The sequence below is a fragment of the Peromyscus eremicus genome, chromosome 4 (genome assembly GCF_949786415.1).
Source record: "Peromyscus eremicus chromosome 4, PerEre_H2_v1, whole genome shotgun sequence".
In the NCBI taxonomy this organism is placed as follows: domain Eukaryota; kingdom Metazoa; phylum Chordata; class Mammalia; order Rodentia; family Cricetidae; genus Peromyscus; species Peromyscus eremicus.
Window position 1 is genome coordinate 30,072,397 of NC_081419.1, and position 8,670 is coordinate 30,081,066.

The 8,670-nt window shown below is 40.6% G+C and overlaps 1 long non-coding RNA gene across 1 annotated transcript; it reads left to right on the plus strand.

The window, feature by feature from the left end:
* The first annotated feature begins 2,162 nt into the window (after positions 1 to 2,162).
* Positions 2,163 to 8,192, plus strand: LOC131908065 (uncharacterized). Its single transcript, XR_009378535.1, has 3 exons — positions 2,163 to 2,481; positions 6,152 to 6,174; positions 8,092 to 8,192. It is a non-coding gene; the product is annotated as an uncharacterized LOC131908065 (long non-coding RNA).
* Positions 8,193 to 8,670: the final 478 nt, after the last annotated feature.

Consider the following 8,670-nt stretch of genomic DNA (forward strand, 5'->3'; position numbering starts at 1 on the left):
GTTTGCTTACAGTTTTAGAGATTTAGTTCATGATCATCATAGATAGAAGCAGACAGGCATGATCCTGGAACACTAGCTGAGAGCTTTACATCCTGATCTGCAGGCAGAGAGAAAGAGAGATAGACTAGGCCTAGCATGGCTTATGAAACCCCAAAGCCCATCCCTAGGGATACACATTATCTACGGCCTCACCTACCCCAACAAAGCAACAGCCACTCCAACTGGGCAACAACTCCTAATCCTTCCCAAACTGTACCACTAACTGGGGACCAAGCATTCAAACATATAAGCTCATAGGGGCTGTTCTCACTTAAATCACCACAGGCAGTGAGTATATTGTGTAATACGTTTCTCTTATTTTATTTCTGTATATGAGATTTAAAAGTCATGGCACATTCTCAACCTCACTATTGTAAGTGTGTACATATAAAGTAATGGTTTGTGGCTGGGGATGTAACTCACTTGATAGAATAATTGTCTAGACTTCAGGAGGTTCTGGGCTCAATCTCTGGCACCATATAAGCCAAGCTGGTAATTTATCCCTATAAATTCCAGCACCTTGAAGATGGAGGCAGGAGGATCAAAAAATTCAAAGTAATCTTTGACTAGATAGTAAGTTCAAGACTGGCCTGGGATATTTGAGATCCTGTCTTAAATAAAAACAAATGCCAAACAAACAAATTAATAGTTTAAAAGGCTGTTATCTGTCAGTAAAATCAAATATAGAAAGGGTGAGATTTCATAGGTCAATCAGTCCTTACTGCCAGATGTAGCATGCTAATATGATCTGTTTTTGTCATGGAGACCATTTTTCTACATTTTAAATTTGTATTTATTTTAGGGAGTGCTGTTTGGGGGATCACACATCATGGAGACCCTGTGGAGGTTAGGGTACAACTAGTGGAAGCTGTTTTCCCATGTGGTCCCAGGTATAGAGATCCTGCTGTCAGGCTTGGTGACAAGCTCTGTTACCCACTTTGCGGTCTCCCCTGGCCTTGTCATGGATGCCTTTTTGACACTTCTCACTTTTCTTTTATCGCTCCTCTGTTGACATGATCCAAATTCAAGCCTTTCGTTTGCCCTCAGAGTGTTTAAGAAGGTGATTGCGCACAGTAGTTGACACCTGGGAAGCAGCATTGAAACAATTCGAGGAGAGTCTAGTCACCGTGAGAAGAGGACAGAGTGCAACTTCAGGTATCTTAACTCACCTGACTAGAAATTCCGAGGGCTCAGCTCTATGGCCTCTGATGCATCAAGTCTGGGTAGCCTGGGAACATGTCATCCAATCACATTTGCAGCTAAAGCCAATGGCATTAGGGTGGGAGTGAGGGTGTGCTGAGAACTTCTTCCAAGGTCACCAGCTGCTTTATTTCTGTTGCTGTGATTCCAAGTCACAGCAACAGAAAAGGCACTGCCAGTAACTTATGGCTCACTTAGTGTTGTTCCTGCCACATAGTGAAAAAAAATATATTCCAACCCTGCATTTGTTTCTAACTTAAATTTAAATTAAAAATTTAAAACCATTTAATAATCTGCACATGATGTAAATGCAAGTGCAGAGAGATAAAAAAAAAAGAGGATTTTTTAGTGTGTTCACTTTTTGTCTAATCAATGTGATTTGATTAGTCTCCAAATTTCCATTCTTCTAAAAATTAACCTCTATTATTTCTTTTGTTTTCATCCCTCACTGTAAAAATCCAATATCTAACTCATGGAAAACAAAATCTTGACCTAAGGGTATAACTTGTATGTTTAGCCTGCTTGAGGCACTGTTTCAGAGTCACAGTAACACATACACACACACACATACACACATACACACAAATAAAAAATTAAAAATCTAATACAAAATCGTAACTAGATGTTGAGTTTTAAAGAAATCTTAGGATCATCTAAGCAAATCTGCTTACAGATGGAAAAACTTGGCTAAATAGAAGCCATTTAGTTGAGTGCATCAAGGTCACCCAGGGCAAACTACTTATACTGTGCTGTCGCCAGCAGAAAATACTTCATAACTTTGCCCTCTACTACTTAACAATACTTAGATGAATAATAACATAGTAAAGGGCACCATCATTGCCTGACCTCAGCATGTCAGAGTGTTAGGTGATGACAATTGGCTTCTGTAAGAGCCAGTCACGGGGCGAGCAGGCAAGGAACATAGAATCAGTGGTTCTAATCATTGGGATCATAGTCTAGAATTGGGAGCGGTACCCCACCTGCTGCTAGAGGGGACTCTGAGTCCATCTGAGAACAAAGGCACAGACAACAGCCACTTCTCTCAGGAAGAGGACCATCGGTTTCCTCTGGCAGGCATTCCAGAGAAAGCCCCCTTTTCTACTACCAACACCTTACATACCCTGTGTTCTTCTCTGGACTTCTATTAATGAGCGATTATTCTGCTTTCCTCCCAGGTTGCAGAAAATGACACTGTGGTCTCTGCCATCCATGTGTACAGATGATACGAGGAGTGAACAGCATGTGAGTGTAGGAAGGTCATCTCTTCCAGCTCGACTCCTCCACAGCTCCTCAACCTCAACTGAATTTCACTGTGAATTTCCTCATTGTCTTTCATTGGGAGAACTTCATCTTGAGGGAAAGCACAGTGTGTTTCATGAATAATGATGAGCTGTTCTGTAAAGTTCTCTACAAGCATTTCCATAGGTAAAGAACTCACCCATATTCATTGCTGCTCTATTCACAATAGTCAGGAAATTGAAACAGCTCTGATTTCCATCATCTGATACATGGATAATGAAATATGGCACATTTACACAACAGAATTCTATTCATCTGTAAAGAAAAATGATATGAAATTTGCAGATAAATGAATGGAGCTAGAGATGATCATTCAGAGTGAGGTAGCCAAAATACAAACCCTACATCTTCTCTTTCATGAGAACCCCAGATTTAAATCTTTAGACATGTGTGTTTAAATTTTAGTACCCATAGAGGTCAGAAAACTAGAAAGCTGCCTGGGCATGAGGGGCGGGTGTCCAGGAAAGGAATATGATAGAGCACAGGTGATGTAAAGTGGGAAAGGGGAAGAGTGAGTGAGAACGGAAGTGATGGAAGTCAGATGGAAGTAAAAGGGCAGCATAGAGGAGACAGCATGAGGAGGGATGACTGACATTAAGACCTTTAAAAAGATGTATGGACACTTGTTATTATAGAAGCTTCCAAAAGTACATAAAATACATGTATATATTATATACAACATACACATATGCATGTATGCATATACTACCTCTTCCAGGCACTATAGCCTGTCAAATAGAAAGCCTTGCTCCACAAATGAGTTACCTCTTTTCAATGTCAATGAAGTCCTGTAATCCCTAAAAACTTTATAGTCTATTGTCATTGCTCTCAGCTACTCTCTAGAACTTGATGGTAAGACACTGTTGCTGACATCATTACTCGAATCATGGGACATGAAGAAATCAAGCTGGTACTGACCTGGAAACTTCAGCTCTTTTGGGCAGCTTTTCTAGTGCTAGAAAATGCCATGAATACTACTGCAGGAGAAAAGTCTTGCAACAATCTAATCTATCCATTAATTTTGTAAACTTTATTAAGGACTGGCCTGGCAAGATATCCCCATATAGCCTATAGTATCTGGGAGAGGCCATTATCTCCCAGTATAGGGTAACTCCGGTAGTTGTGTGAATATTATGTGAATAACTATCTCTTTCTGCTTGGATTTAAGACCCACTCAACATGATGAAACTCATGCCTGGCCCTTTTAATTGGACTGAGTAGCAATGGCTGAGGAGTTCATAGACTGTAGGGGAGGACCCACTACTTTTATTCGGCTTCATGAGCATAGTATTAAACTGCTTCTTAAATAGTTTTTGTTCTACTCATAGATTAGTTTACCAACCCTTACAGAGAGCTGCTTTTGCAGTAGATGAAATTATAGAGAGTCACAATTAATCAATATGCTAAGAAAAGAAGACTGAAAAGTACTCAGCCCTAAGAGGGACTATATCTATATCGCACCTCCTTCTAATGCTCTACGATTGCTGTGGGATAGTCTTTCTGTACACTGTGAATATGTATTGTTACCATTGTTAATAAAGAAGCTGCTCTGGCCTATGGCAAGACATATTATAGCCAAGAGAGATACAGGGAGAAGAAAGGTGGAGTGGGGCAGAAGCCATCCAGCCACCCAAGGAACAAGATACCAGCAGATTGGTAATGCTATGGCCACATGGCAAAATACAGATTAATAGAAATGAGTTAATCTAAGATGTAAGAGCTAGCTAACAATAAACCTGAGTCACAGACCAAACAGTTTTCAATTAATAATAAGCCTCTGAGTGACTATTTTAAAAGCAGCTTCGGGACTGCAGGACCTGGGCAGGATAGAGAAAAGTGTCCTGCTACAGAAGATCATCTCCAAAGAGGAGGTAGAGAGATTTTAAGAGGCAATGATAGTAGAAGACTGATTTGAAACAGTATTTTATGGCCAAGACAGATATATATATATATATATATATATATATATATATATATATATATATGCTCACAGTAGCTGTTACTGCATGCGTAACCTCTGCACTAGATAAAGCCTGTTAAAATCCAACATGAATCAACAAGGGGATCACTGAGTTCCACCTCAGCTGAGAATCTACTGGTGAATGGCTGCTAGGGAAGAGAGAGTATCCATTTTCTTCAGGGATTTGACTATGGATAAGCTGCCCAAGTTCCACTGAAATGTTCCACACATGTATATACTAGCAGAATTAAGTGGACATAATGAGCTTAAATAAGAATATAAGAAGTTGGGAGGGAAAAATGGTAATGGGAACACAGGATAAGTTAGAGGAGAGGGAATGGAGGTGGGTTTGATGGAAATGCATTATACACATGTACAAAATGTTCAATAATAAGATTTCAAAAAGATTTCTTTAGCTTCTAAGATCACACGAGTTAGGCCATGTTCAGGGTGGTATGGTCATTGTGGGTGGATTGAGGGCAGATGGGGATGGAAGCAGGAAGGATCCGGATTGGGAGATGGAGGGAGAGATGACTGGAACTGGGGGGGAGGGTGGCATTTGAGAGTCGACATAGAAATCTAGTGCAATGGAAACTCCCTGGAATCTATGGGAGTCACCCTAACTAGACTCCTAGGCATGGGAGATATGAAGCCTAAACCAGCCATCTTCTGTAACCAGACAAGGCTTCCAATAGTGAGACTGGAACATCAATTTAGCCACAAAACCTTTGACCTACAGTCTGTCCTGCCTGTAAGATGTGCTGGGGCAATGGTGGCTCAGAACTTGTGGAAGTGGACTATGAATAACTGATCCAACTTGAGGTCCATGCCATGAGAGGGAGCCCACACTGATACTGGATGGCCTGAAACCAAAATCAGGACAGCCCAGTGACTCAGGATCAAACTAAACATGACTGGCAGAGAAAAAAAAATAAAAGGTCAATGGAATGATTCCTAATGATATTCTGCTATACTCATAGATAGGTGCCTAGTCAATTGTCATCAGAGAGAGGTCATCCAACAACTGAGGGGAACAGATGCAGAACAGCCAAATACTAGGTAGAGCCAGGGAAACACCACAGAAAAGAGGGGGAGGAAGGATTGTAGGAGCCAGAGGGGTCAAGGACACTGGGGAACATGACCCACAGAATAAACTAAGCAGGGCTCACAGGGACTCACAGAGACTGAATGTGACAACCATGGACACTGTATGGGTCAGAACTATGTCCTCTGCATGTACGATATGGTTGGGTAGCCTGGTGTTCTTGTAAGACTCCTAACAGTGGGAGTGGGGGTGTCTTTGAATCTTGCCTGTGCTTGGGATACTTTTTCTCCTAGTGGGTTGCCTCATCCAGCCCTGATATTAGGGTTTGTGCCCAGTCTTATTCCCTCTTGTTATGCCGTGTTTGGTTGATATACCTGGGAGGTCTGCTCTTTTTTTTCCCTCAAGGGAAATAGAGAAGTGGATCTGGGATAAAGTGGAAGTATGGAGGATTGGGAGGATATGGAGGGAGGGGAAACTATAGTAGGGATGTAACGTATGAGAGAAGAATAAAATAATAATAATAATAATAATAATAATAATAATAATAATAATAATAACAACAATAATAATAACAGTAAAAATAAGAGATTTCTTTAATGCCTTTTCAGAGATTCCCAGCAACACTCTCCTGGTAAGTTGGCTTTTCCCATAACAGTTTTGCTGCTGAAGTTATTTTTTGGTACCTATAAGGATTCCTCATATTATGGTACAGAAAAGAAATTAAGCAAAAGAATCAAAACATCATTGGAGGGTAAAGAGTCACCCATGTTTTGATTCTTCTTTCTCTTTTTTTTTTTGTCATTGTTGTTTTAACTGTTTTAATTTATTGCTAAGTCTGGCTAAAACAGAGCAGTGGCAGTCCTGGAAATGTTAGCCACTGCTATCATCAAGGTTTCTGGGGCTCTTGTCATTGTTTTCCTCTGTGGAATGGCACAAATGGCGAAGAGTGTATCTGAGGAGGACTGAGTGTATGTTGAGGAGTTTATCAAATTAGATAAGAGGAAAAGCTAAAGGGACTGTGTGGACTGGGAGCTCACATCCCTACAAAATCCATCCATTGAAGTCTTGACTCTTACTGTGATAGTCTTGGGAAGAGGGGCCTTTGGGAACAACTAGGATTTGTTTAGTGTGTGAGTGTGGCCCTTCATGCTGCCATTCATGCTCCTAGAGGGATGGGGAAATGGAACATTGCCATTTGCTCTTTGACATAGGAAGGCAGGCAAGGAAAACCCACATCAGACACCAAATCCATTGACACCTTAATTGCAACTTCTCAGCCTCCACACCTATAGGGGGTTTTTAATCACCTTGTGTGGGGGACTTTTGATATAGCAGCCCAAGCTGGTTCATAAAAAGATAGAGATTGAGAGGCGTGGATGAGACCATTCTAAGAACTGACATTTTCATTCCATTAATTGCAGAGGAAATAGAACCAGGAGGCTGGGGTAGATTGTCAGATGAGAGAATGTGTTGAGCTGTGCGGAAGATGTTTCTAAAAGCAAAGAAATGATTATTAAATCCCAAGAGTGGAACTCTCAGGAGGAGGAAGGGAAATGGGCCACTGTGTGGCCTACAGGCCAGATGGGGCTTCTCTGCATCAGCACATCCCACTTCTGGACCTGAATGGTTGACTGCTTGTCTTGTAGCTACTGGAAATGATACACACAGTTCTATGATGCTTTCATGTATATGTGATGTTTCATATTATGGAAGCTTGATAGCACAGATTAAGTAGACTACAGGCAATTTCTGTCTGAAATCCTGAAGGATTTGATTAGATTAGGTGTAATGAGGAGAAAAATAACATTCATTCAGTAGTTCATTTTCAAAATCTGTAAAGACCTTGATTTCTTTGTCCTTTACCTGGAAGCCTGAATCTCTTGGGCTTTCTTTTTAAAATATTACAATATTCTTATTAGATTTCAGTACTTTAGTATGTTCCTGGATTTTCAGAAACTAAAAAATTAAACAAGTGCTTACTCATTTTATTTTGAAAGTAAAATATTTTAAATTTGTTTCAGAGTGGATATGTGTTGGCTCATGCAGGTTTATATCAACAGAAATATGGGAAAAGGGTAAGGGAAGGAAGAGATGAAGAAAGGAGAGGAGAGATGTAGAAAACTGAAGTGTTATTCGTGGATGCTTTCATTATGGCAGTAGATGCACTTGGCAAGGACCATGGGGAGGCGCTTGGTTTTCACAAAGTAGGAGAAAGCTTTGGGTTGTAGAGCTCCCTTCAACTCTATTGCACCCAATTATGGTGCTGATGTTGGCAGTTTTCAGGCAGTGTAGGAAGCAATAGAGCCCGGTTCTGGTGGTGCTGAAAACTTTCCAATTAAAGTGGCCTTGGGTGTAACCTCTCCAGAGCAATTCCTGGCTTCTGGCAAAAGTTTTCATTTTTTCCCTATTAGTTCATTAGAAATGGAGATGTGGGCTCCACAGGGTGTCCACTCTTTCCCCTTTGAAAGCAAGCAGGTCTTGTATTAATAGAAATATATATATGTGAATAGATCTTTTCTTCTTACTCTGATATATCACCTGGCTCCAGGAAGAAGATAAAACCACACCTTATTGAGGGATGGTGAAAGAGACTTTTGAAACCAGAAGAAATTGTATGCTGTGTCATTAAACGTGATTTCTTTTTAAGAATTCTCTCACTGGTAATTATTCTTATTATGTAGGTGGACAGTCTCTTCATATAGATAAAGACCTTTGCAGCTGTTCTCATCCTGGGCCTCATGTCTGATGCACACTTTGTAATTAGCGTGGATGTAGAGCCCAGATTTGCAGCCAGCCTCCCTTTCTGTCACATCGGTTTTGAATCTGGGCTGTGTTCAGCTGCGGAGGGCTGATAAGCATTTCTGAAATCTCTGTACACGACAAACAGCACTTTAATCTCGTCTTTCAATTTCCAGTGCACTCATTACACAAATTCAGCTCAAAGAACCTTGATGCATGAAAATTAGCCTTCCTGCATGTGCTACAATCTCTTTTAACCTTTTCTAACATACTCTGATCCTCCAGGCCATTTGTCCCAGGAAAATGTCAGCAGTGGTATACTTATAAAATGGAGAAAATTTATCCCCAAGGCTCAAGAATGCTACAGTAGAGTTAAATATTAGCTATT